The following is a 12,765-nucleotide window of genomic DNA, read 5'->3' as shown; positions in this document are numbered from 1 at the left end:
TTCACCCTATATAGAGGAAGCTAGTATTCAGGCACACTGCACACTGGAAGAGAAGAACCGTGGAGAGATTGTAGTGAGAAAGACTAAAAAGAAATGTTGGAAGAGAGGGAGAAATCGGGGAAAAAAGGGTTTTGTAACGGGACGGCGCTCTCTCCCATCGTCCAAGGTCAGAAGCCGCCATGACGTGCACGACCACCACTGCTGCAAGGTTATGTCTCCGCCGCCAACGTCAGCGATTTCGGAGAAGTAACGACAGCGTTTTGCATTCTGGGTATCTAACCCAATCGGAGTCGCGTCTACCCTGTGGACACTGTCCGCGAGCCGTGTTTTCCCTGCTCGCTGGCATCGTCGGCTCTGAAAGCGCTCACACTTACGTGACATGGGGCTCCATCTTGCACGAGTCCATAATCATACCCTGTCTCCGCTTTTCCACATCGGTACAGACAGCTTTTATATATAACAGCCGGCTGCAAAATAAGGAGAAAATAAGTTGCTGAATCGGAAGATTGCCTCATGTGTCCGAAACGGATCATGCGGCAGTGATGTCTCATAGTATCTGAAGAGCTTGCCCGAGTTTGTTTCATACATGCCCAAGCTATTTGCCGTTTTTACATTCAACAGCTAAGAGTTTATACGCCCATGTCATCATCACTTCTTCATTTATTGTTGTTGTTGTTATAGGCCTTCACAACAATGTTACTGTAGCATACTTTAAAATTGACTGTCGAGACGCTTGTCTCTGAATATCGAGACAGCAACCAATAATCCAGAAACGCAACGCAACAAAGCTCACGAAAAATTGTATGCGGTACTTTTCTAAGAAAGAAGGTGAAGAAATCTTCGCCGTGAGAAAACATGCCGTGACAGAAAGCGTAATGGTTAAGGCACTTTACTGGTACGTGAAACATAGGGAAAGCCGCATCGGCACATCACTGCCCCCCTCAGATGCAGAGCGATGCTTGCGGCTGGGGTGCGCGCCGATATCACGAAAAGGAGAATGGGGACAGGTCCGCCCGATGCCCCGCAGGACCTATCTCCTATATACTTGTCCTGCCTACCCGCCTGAGCTCTACCTTTGCGGACACCCAACGCTGCGCTCTACACCTCAGCTACGACGGGTGGGCCTTCCAGTGCCCACAACTGGCATCGGCAATGCGCGCACAGACACCGTCCGCGCCCCCTTTCAGTCACCCTACGATGACCCCCTGTTTGGATCTGGCTCTGTCGGAGCCTGACGTATTTCCGCCTACCCTTCCACGGTACCCTGACAATGTCTCTGTATGGACCGCCTCAAAGCCGCATAAATTCCGAGGCCTCGGCCGCCGCCTGGCGTCTAGAGCCCGCTACCTGAGATATCAGACCTTGGACACATTCTCATCGCCTCCAAGCCCCCCCCCCCTCCCTTCCCCTACGGCTTCAGCATTTCGGCCTCGCGCCCGTCGTGTCCTGTGACATACATCCCCCATCACGCCACCTAACACCCCATGTCACATCTTCCGCCAGGGGGGAGCCATATAGCAACCCGCCCACTTCATCCCTTCGGCATGGTCACCATCACCCTGGGGTCGAGCCCCGCCGCGTGCCTCGGGTTGGTTTTGTTTATCCATCACCGCTGACATTCCGTCATTGACCTTCGTTCCATTGTGAAGTACAGTGGTTTATGGCCCATTACTCTAGAATGTAATTCTGCTGGTGTCAACAACAGTGATACAATTAGCCAGCCAATTGGTTACCGAGAATATTACTGTTTCCGGTTCCGTTTCCAGAAACTGAAAAACTCGGCTTTTCGTTTCCGTTTCTAGACGATTTTCGGTAGTGGTTTTTGTTCCCGTTTCCTTTAAGAATTTTTCCGTTTCCGTTTCCGAGGTAATTTCGTTACTGGTTTCTGTTTGTCATCCGGAACTCGTACTGTCTGGTTTTTCATGTCAGATACCCTAGTTACATAATAGATGCAAAAGGACAGCCACACCAAACACAAACACTAAAGACTTTAATGCAAAGTTCGTCACGAATCTTATACACCGCAAGTAGATGCCTCTCTAGGTTGCAGAAATACATGCCTTTTTAAGTTTAAAAATATCCGCTCGTGCGCAAAAATAATACGTCAAACTTTCGCGTTCATCTTGCGGCGCAGTGGGCTCAACACGAAAGAAAGTCTCGAAAATAAACGAATGAATGAATGAACGAATGATGACTGGAAGAATAGTGCGGATATATATAATTTTCATATTAACGCGAAAATACAGGGAAACGTCCTGCGAATTTGGTTTCCGTTAACGTTACCACTTTTGAATTTCGTTTACGTTTATGTTTCTGGTAGTGGAAACTAAAACAATTTGTTTTCGTTTCCATTTTCGTCTCCTGTTGAATTTCTGTAATTACCGTTTCTCGTTTCCGTTTCCGGTAGCCAACCCTGCAATTAGCATCCCGTGCAGAAGGACAAACTTGCGCTATTGAGACGCTCCGACGTCTTGATGATTTCTTTATAAAGGGTGACGCTGACATAAACCGTTTGAAAATGAAACGTTGCAAAATAATTACCTTAGAAATCCAACTTCCAAAATAACTTTTTAAAAATAAATCATGTAAATATCAACATTGGAAGAATAAACTGTGGAAAATAAGGGTCGCGAAATCAACAAGTCGAAATAAAAATTCGTAAAATAATAAGTTAAATAATAAAAATAAAAATAAATTAAATAAATTCCATCCTCTCTAATTGGTGGACAGCCGGAGCTGCCTACGTGCGCGTCGCAAAATAGTACGCTATTCACTCTTGGAATGAGCATTCATCTATAAGAACGACGATTTCGCTCTACTGGGAGTAGATTGTGTACACATTCTCCGTGACTACGTCGTTCGGAGATTTGTATTTCTACTCTAAAGGAGAACAGTAGAGAAGGGGACGGATTCGAAGCGTTTGCCAGTTGAACCCACTTGTAGCTGTCCATGCGTCCACCACTGTTACGTGCCATGACTACGCAGGAAGCATATCGTTGAGTTGGGGGAGAAAACAAGATAACGGACAAACAAACATACAACACAATCCCTTTATGTCATGAGGCCTTCCAGCTACAGGGTGACTTGGCGCTCTTTGGCCTAAGTAGCCCATGCGCCAAAAAAACTCGTACTACATACATACATACGTCCAGGTTACCCGCTAGGCCAAATCTATTATTTATTTTGACCGTGTCGATTTTAAGGACGTGGATTCTTAAATGGTTTCATTTCAGTAGATGGATGTTGGCGGGTGGAATTTTAAGCTTGGATTTCTTAATGTTTTAGTTGGAAGTGCTTATATTGGCGTACATCCCTTTATAATCCATGTATAAATATGAAAATTTTCGATTTTTTATGCTGGGTTTCTTGATCAGGGACACCGTAGGAGGTACAGGACCCCTTTGTGATTATCCCTGGTGGGAATAGTAGTGTTCCAAGCTGCTGGAGGTATAAAAATGACTCTGGGCGCCACCCATTGGGGGCAAGCCATAACAGGTCACAGCCTGTTTTCCAGTGTCGTTTTTCTTTTTCTTTTGTTGTTGTTTGTTGTTTTTTGTAGCGTGTTTTGCAATTTTGCGTGTAGTCGTTTCGGGATTAGTTTAGGAATTTGGAGGTATAGGTAGTCATAGCGTATCAAAGTGGCATGTACAAAGCCGTCCTGACGGCCATCTCGGGTAACGTGACACATATAAAGTACCAACAACGTCTCGCGTGGAAGCCATCAGCACAGATTACAAACCTCAAAGGAACTACGTTGAAATCTGCGCCAAACCGGGAGGTATTGAAGGAAGTCTTTAAGCACCTAAACTGCTAGGCATTAGAATTGTGCGCCTCTCTTTCTGTTCCATCAGTCTATCAAATCACTGTTTGTCTGATCGAACCGCTCTAGGAAACGACTTCCACCTAGACGTTACAATGCAACAAGAAAAATTCGTTATAACAAACTTCATTCTTACTATTGGCACTGTTATACCGCAAGTGGTGGGTGGCCAGTAACGATCCCATTCAAACGATAATCCCATCTCTACAAAAGGGAAAGATTAACATCATCATTCAAATTGACGGTGACAGCATGTTGGACTTCACTTTGTTCCATGCATGGCAAACTGTTCATGACGTTCTATGGAAAACCAGTGGTCTATGGCCGTGACCCCCTGGTCAGTACGCTCTACCGAAACAAAGCTCTTGTACTGGTTTTGTTCATGTACCATCGTCAACGTTGTGAACGTCCTCGTACTAACGATATAAGTTAACATGCATTTGCTATAGTCGTTCGTAACAAAACGTGTCCAGCTAAAGCCAGACATCCAGACATGTTAATTCGCGGAAGTCCGAGGGGGAATCGAAAAGGCGCATCAGTACGGTTCCTTTTGATCCTAAGACGTTGGCAGAGGGCAAAGGTATATACTAATATATATAATGAAAATCATCGATGAATCAGGTTATTTTGCTACATATAAATTGATACTATGATGCCCGGCGTAGTGGTTAAGCCTACTTTTCGCTTCAGGTGGTCAATAATGCTTTCCTGCAAACATAAAAAGTTATGCGCTGCTATAGTGCTACACCTAAGACTACTTGTAGTGATACTTCCAATCACCACAAGGGGTCATATCACGGCTTGTTACATTGCGAAAGGGCATCAAAATTCCGTTTTGCGACGATCACCTCACACGCCATTGCTCGTATGGTACTGTGTCGTTTTATGATGTAACTCTTACATGGAACGCCAATTTGTCGTCATGCACATACTATAGGTGTACAAAAACAAGGTTTACACGCTGGAGCAGAAGATATAGGCTATTGCAAATCACTGGAAGAACTTTGTTAAAAATAATCTTCTGAATCCCCCTCCGTCGCCCGTTGGTATTATATTCTACGAAGCTGTATGGACGTTTCACCATGGGTGAAGCTTACCGTAGGCGATCGTCATGAAAAGAAGGAGTCCCCTTACTGCAGCCATGCTCGTTACCACTTCGTTCCGCCTCGTGGTCCGGTTTGTGTTTCGGAAAACAAAACTCACTTTTATACTGCTCTGTATTGGACGAATAAACAACTTAACGGCTTAAATAAAAATAATTTGAAGTGCGCGTTATATCGCAGCCCAACGAAATTACTTGGTACCAACACCATTAAGGACATGACCTGCGGGACCTATATGTTTCGCATGACAAAGGATCTGCGCTAACGAATGATGATGGGAACAGTTCAACGTTGTTCTAACGTTCGCGGTAACATGTACGTAGTGTAGCCACGGCACTAATACGCAATCTCTTCCTGTTGCATATTACGGAGAATATACAATTGGATTTGTACGAACAGTCAGCTTTCAGGAAAGCGTCCCGTGTGCTTTTATGGAATCCTGTTTTAGTGAACTATTTCCTGGTAATGTGGCCTATACCATGCTGGGTGGAAATTGGCAGTGGACTTCCAATTAATTTCGTTTAATTTCATTGTGTTAGCTGTGTTTTGGCGCGCGCCGAGTGTGTTTCGCTGGACAGCCGCTAGGATACCACTTGAGTGTGAAAAAGGTCAATTGAAATGCTTTCAGTCGTTCGAGCACATGGCTGGCACATTTATATCTGTCCGGACGGGGAGAAGACTGTGCTCTATCATTCCGGGATAGATGAGCAGGCTATGATAAGCGCGGACGCGCGACCCAATGCGGACCAAGACAGCGCGCTCATTTTCATGTTATTTTGCTTTCGTCAGTGAGCATTCCCTCCCATTTTCGAGCCAATCAAATCCTCTTTACCTCCTGAAGAGAAAATTCGACTTTGGGGTTAAGGGTGGTTTTTCAGTGCCCATATAAGCTTTCTAGTATGATTCCGGCCGTAAAGCGCCTTCGTCCAGTGGATTCATATAAGACACTGAAATAAGTGTGTGCCGTCTGTTAAGAACGATGTTTAGTCTCTCCCCTTGTCTTGCCGAAAACAATATGTTGGCCAAATGTTTAATGTCTCAATGACCGTCTCCGTCAGCAGAGGCCCAGCATATATTCTTCTCGAAACATGTTCCTTTAACCCTGAAACCACACCTCAGCGTCTGCCGGTTTTGTACCCGTCTTTTGGACAAGGCCGATGTTTCGTACAGACAACCGTCCCGGCTCGAATGCGAAATTGTAGAAGCTAGCCTCATTGAAAGATTCCCCAACAACGTGCCAAATCGTGCCAAATGATCAAACAACGTGCCAAATGATCCGTGAACTTGACACTGTTAGTGGTTGCCTTTGTGTCTCAGGACTTTCCAGACAAAGCGTTGAGCGTTCAATAAATCCAGTTGCTAGTTGAATGCTCGTGTCCGTCTGTATCTTCTATGCGTTCCATCATGTCAAGTTTTAACCAACCAGGGTCCCGACCTTCAACTTGTTATCCCGTAACGGGAGTTAAACGCATCACTTCGCCGGGTGGTGCACGATTCGCCCGATTTATGCTCCTCCGTCCCGATTCCCCCGGCACGAAAGAACCGGCTCATCTCCATCGCCCCCAATTCACCCGTCGCATTTTCCCCGCCTTAGTGCAGTGACCCGCAAGGGTTACAACAGAAGAATAGCTTGGGAGGCTAAACACCTTTTATATCTTATTTTTAAATGGCGAGGCTAGAGCGTGTCATGTCAACATGCCGCGAAAATGTTGAAGTTTGTTGTGGAACTGAATTTCAGCGTTTGTGCCTGTTTTGATACAAACGCCTGTAACTAGCTTTATTGCTATGCTTTTCAGCAGCAAAAACAGATAATGCTTGTGGAAGGCTTTACGATACCTGGTCGGGCCTTCTCCGACTGATTTATTGCCTGAAGGGGCGCTTTTGACAAATCTGCTGATAAAGAACAAGCTTGGGGTTTGAGTGGAAGTCAGTCGTTGGTTCCTTATACTTACCGTCATTTGATGGAACGGGTCACATGGTACTATAGCAATGTATTCGAGCATTTCTAGTTATATGTACTGATGTCATGTAACGAGTTATTTATTTTGCTTACAACAGCCCTGATAACATAAGTGCGACCGTAGTTGAAGGGCTCACTTTTGTCTTTCATGTGTCATCACGATCCACCCCTTTCTCTGCTTTGGGTTGGGCTCTACGTAGAGCACGAAAAAATGGGATGTACCCTGTCATGCCTATAACTCCGTTTTTAGTGCCTTAAAAGGGGTTTTTCTTTCTTTTATAGACGCCTAAAACCAACATTTTTTTCATGGCTGGACACGCAGGCTCTAGTCATCACAGTGACTGTACCTTTATATCATTGGTGGTTTTGTCACTTTCTGGGAAGGGTGCTCATGGAATGTTCAGTACCGCCAAAAATGGCCCGTACAGCTGACCATTGCTGCGATCACTGATTAGATACCGACCGCTCAACCCCTAAATGGGCCACATTTGACGCCTAGCAAAATCTTCCTTTCCTTTTTGAAAGGCAGACTACACGGAAACTGTCACGGGGGAGGCGGCGTGGGGGAAATGAGAATCGTGCTACACACACTCTCTTTGGTAGGCGCTCTTGCGAGAGCCTACCAAATCGGCTTTGGAGCGCGGGAACTTTAAATATAACGATAACGCTTCCCTATTGGAAAAACGTCTTGAGGTTACCTCAGAGGTCCTGAGGTTACCTCAGGCTGTCTTGAGATTGTCTGAGCTTACCTCAGAACTGCCTGCGGCTCTCTTGAGGTTACCTCAAGAAATCCTTAGGCTCTTCCTCAAGACCTCAGACCTGGCTGTGGGTCTTCTAAGGATACCTCAAGAAATTCTGAGGTTCTGCTTCAGGACCTCAGACCTCGCTTTCGCTCTGTCGAGGTAACCTCAAGAAGCTCTTAGGTTCTACCTCAAGACATTTTGCAATTGCTATGTCACAGTTCAAGGTCGGAGCCCTGCTGTACACCTTCTATCGTATATCTCGCGTAGCTACAGAATGTCGCATTTGATGTATTCTTCAGTTTCTTTTACTTTTATAGAATTTATGTATTTTACAAGATACGGTACAAGACGGTATAGGTAACAGTATGCAACATTGCGTAGTTGTACATATTTTATATTATATATATATATATTTTTATTTATAATTTCGAGCATTGTCTTCGTTTGCTTTGATCAAAAAAACGTTGCTTTGTTTTATCGACGCGTGTGCCTGGTAATGTGGCCAATACGATACTGGGCAGGAATCAGCAGTAGTCTCCCACTTAGTTTATACGAAGTTCGGTGGTCATACGAGTAAAACCGCTCAACTACGTCACGAGGCCTCGTCTCCCATTTTCCTTGTCACAGTACATTTGCAAATACCGAGTTGCACGCGACTATGTGATATGGCCATGCACATACTACTCACAACATAGTACACAAGTGATCGGTTGGGCTAAGATGATGTTGTGGTGCTCCGTGCGCAGTGGCAGATCCATGGGGGAGGGGCGATCGCACCCCCCAAAAAACATCAGTTTATACACAGGATTTCCCCCTCTCCCCTCCCCCACTACGCTCTCCGACAAAGAACCCCACCCCACCCCAAACCGAGGGTCTGGATTCGCCCCTGACGATGCGCAGTTTTTTCGAAGCAGGTAGAGGCACCAACGCCTGCATGCCCATGGAAATTTCTTATTAACATTGCCTTGAGTTTGAGGGAAAACACAGGACTATACGATTGATTTGTAAAAAAAAAAAAATGAAGATGTTAGTCCCGAGCCACTCGGGACTGGCTACTCCAGGACGCGTTATTCAGAAAAGAAAGGGAAACTACACACCGTCGCCGAACGACGACGCGGCGAACATATACTCATGACCTGTGAACAGAACATGACCTGTCTGATCTATATATTTTCCGTGACATGTAATTTGCGCTGACTGATTATGATGAGAACCCCAACAACACATTGCACTTCTATGGATGTCCGAGGAGTATCCGAGAACGGGCATTCGGACGTCCCATGTACGTACCTTTTAGGTCCGTTTTATGTGTGAGAGAAGGGCTGAATGAGACAGAAAAACAGCGCCATTGTAGCGCCCAGGGATGTCCCGTGCGGACATTAACGAATCAAAATGGGCAGTGGAGGGGACGTGTGTTGGCTTTTTATATTTCTGTCAGTTTTATTTTTAATGTTGACATAATTTCCCCACTTCTACATTTCTTCAGAAAGACTTCAGACTCGCGCATTGGTGACACTGTTTTATTATGTAAAAAGGTGCACTGTGTAGAAATTGGTTGTTTCATCCAGTTACTCCTTCTCTGTAGCTCCAAGTCTCGTGCCAACAGGTGTGGACAAAGCCGTCGAAACAACATGCGAAAACCACTGGAAGCTTCCTCGCGCACATTTGACAAAGTGCGACGAACTTTTCGTTGCAGCGTGTGCTAAAAACGAAGACCTACGATGAGTCATGCGCGTCCACCTCTCAGCATGCGTACCACATTCGCGTCGACGCAGTGTACTACGTAACTCGCATGACCACGTCTAAATTTTACGTTCCAGTAGTTGACGTTTCCTTCGTGTCGTGCCTTGTAGTTACGACAAGAATTTCTGTTACTATCTAGTTCTGAACTCCTCAAACACACGCAGACGCGACAGAACAACAAGCCAAACCCTCCACACACAGAGCAGACGACAGAGGAGCCGACGCTAACGCCATCTAGGCGTTCAGATTCAAATTACGCCGTCAGATATTTCCACCGTGGACGTTCTAGCGGCATGGTCGAGTGGGCTAAGGCATCGGCTCGTTGGTGGTAACCAAGGTCGTGCTGTAGACTGGGAGGTGGTGGGTTCGAATCCTACCGCCGGCTGTGCTGTCTGAGGTTTTCCCTGGGTTTTCCGAAGACTTTCCAGACGAATGTCGGCACAGTTCCCCCTGAAGTCGGCCCAGGACGCATACTAATCCCCCTGTCCCCCACTCCTTCCTGCTGTCCTCTCTCCGTCTGTCCACATCTGTACGCCGTTCATAGCCACAGTTGCTTCGCGGCGCTAACACGCAATCAAAAAAAAAAATCACCGTCGACGTTCTTTCAAATTAAGCGTCCATCAGTGAAAACGACACTTTGTTTTGAATTGCAAATGACACATTTGAGCTTCATTTATTACTACACCTATACCGGCCGCACTTTCCTACTTTTTGTCCCAGACGTGCATGATTGATCCTGTCTGGACGTTCCCCCGCGCGCCATATGGCACACTTGGCAGCGCCTAGCGATTCCGCAAGAACACTCGCGATCCTCAGGACATCCTCAAAGTGTAATTGCGTCCTTGTCCGTGTTGGGATGTCCGGAGGAGATCCAGACAGTGTCATCATGGGATCTTCCAATGATAGTCATTTGCGTACGTCCTGCGGCCGTCAGCCGGAGGACATATATAGGAGACGTAAATTAGTTTAATACTGCGTTGTGCATTTCAGTGCCTCCACCCATTAAGTCGTGTTCCGTTTTGTTTGTCATAACCAAATTCAACTGTACCAGCAGTGATCATGTGTAAAGTACGAAAAATACTACAAAGAGAAAACACAAAAATACAGGGGTACAAATACAAATAGAATGATATCAATGAATACTCCATGCACTGGGTTTAATGTGCGATAAAATATAGCTTGCTAGGTCTTTCATTGTGATCTTGTTGCCATTCACATCCGAGCAAAGTCCCTGACGGGATGCTACACAGAGCATTTCCGTGGAAGATACAGAAAAGTGATGGCAATACAGCGCTTGCTTGACTTTCGATGGATGTTTGAAATCAACTAAGTAGGAAAGATGGACGTTACCTTGGTTTTAACCTAATACTCTAAGGAATTCGTCACTGCAGTGTTGCTTATACATGAAATTTAATTAGACTTAGGAACCTTAGGTTTTGACTGAGATGCTAGGAGGACCCTCGCATATGCGGGAGTTCACAACACAAGCAATATATACTATATGTTTTATCTGCCAAAAGAAATGCCACTGCCGCATATTTCTTTCAAAGTGGACGGCCTTAGACGTAGTGGCACAGGACCTTCTATATTTTTGCTTTTTATACCGCGGCACCCACTCTTCGTCATCGAAAACAATCGAAGAGGAGAAACTGAAAACGACAAGCTGGTGGCCGAAGTTGAAAAACTGAGAAAAAGAGAGTTGGTTTCTACTGTAAACGTCTGCTCACTTCTAAATGAGAGAAATGAAAGAAGATTCACTATAGCTACATGCAGAATAACATGATCCTATAGTGCTTCTGAGACTATCCCATTTTTGTTCCCATATGTTGTCCCTAGGATCATCTCTGGAGTCTCATTCTAACACTTTCTAACAAATTGAGGATCCTTTGAGGATATTCCCAGGATGTCATTTCTGTCCCACAGTGGCATCCTCAGGATGAGTGAGTGATTAGTGAGTGGATGAGTGATTAGAACAACGTCCGCCGGATGTACGTTGGGAACTGTGGACATTTGGATCTGTCATGTACATCCGACGGACGTTCGGTGTTGTTGGGGAACAATACAACGTTGTACTGAGATTCGCGGTAGCATGTCACAGCTACATCCGCTTTTATCGCAACATTTAGCGCTTGGCTGCCTGTATTCAGAAGCTAAAACCTAGACATAATTGAGGCATATCTTAAAGGTAAAAAGACCGTTATACTTTGTGGAAAGGCTTGCTTAAAAGTTAATCGAACAGGCTCATGCAGCCGTAACTCATACAACATTACTTCTATACAGGAGACTTGCTACCTGTAGTGGGATGGCTTGCCTCCTCTGCGCATGCCCACTTCACACAACAGAACACGTTTGAGTGAGATGCAACAAGGGCCCTTCGCAACCAGGGGGTGGTCTTGTCTTTGTGTGTCCGAGTTTCAAGTTTCAACTTTTATTTTTATAAGGTGCCAATGAACAACCTATGAAGGTCTACCTAACGCTGCACATTAACCTAAAACGAAATAAGAACACTAGAAAGATCATATTGATTTGACTTGATTTTAAGAAAAAATAAAATCGAGATTTTGGCATCACTAGTGTGAGTACCACATTATATAATGAACAGCTATACAATTGGTTTTACAACACTAGAAAATAAAGTACAGGTCATAAAAATGCTGCCGATAAAGGTGATTGAAATTAGTCGTTATGCGTGTTACTACTGTTACTGTTTGACTATCGTCACTGTGTTGAGCGGTGTAGAAAACAGGAGAATGACGTAATACCATTGACGGTACATTAAAAGAAAGGGACGATAGCAGATATAGGTACAATCAAGGTGGGCATGAACTACTTTGAGCAGGAACAAGCGATCATGAAAAGCTCGACGAGATAACCGTGAGACAATGGATGTTCTGAGGCTGGAACACATAGAAAGGACAAATAAGCCTCAAGTGCCTAAGAAATTAATGATGAAAGATGGAAGTCACTGGGGGAAGAAAAGGTTAGCCAGCTGTAGGACTCGAACCTACATCTTCTGGATTACCGGTCCAGGGCTCTACCAATTGCGCTAAGCCAATGTCTCCTGTATCTCTATGCCTGTCAAGTCAGCGGGCTCCCCGTTCTCTGCGTATGTCCGCGTTAGTATGCGGGGCCTCCGTCTGGTGGCGCCAAATCCCTAAGATACGCATACGCACCGAGTGATAAAAACGCAGCAGCTGTAGCTGCAGCAGGCGTCCGCAAGCAGAATTTATCCTCGCGTTGCGGGAAGAAGCCCTTCAATTCGAAGAATTTCGAAAACATTCGAAACGACAGTTCTCACGAGTCTCGGGAACTATAGAGCCACCGCTGCATAAAAGGGGCCGCGGGAGAGGAGGAACAGGAAAGGGGCGCTGGAGTACGGAGCGACCGTCTTGCCAG

Source organism: Ornithodoros turicata, chromosome 3 (assembly GCF_037126465.1).
Source record: "Ornithodoros turicata isolate Travis chromosome 3, ASM3712646v1, whole genome shotgun sequence".
Taxonomy (NCBI): Eukaryota; Metazoa; Arthropoda; class Arachnida; order Ixodida; family Argasidae; genus Ornithodoros; species Ornithodoros turicata.
This window is presented reverse-complemented; position numbering follows the sequence as displayed.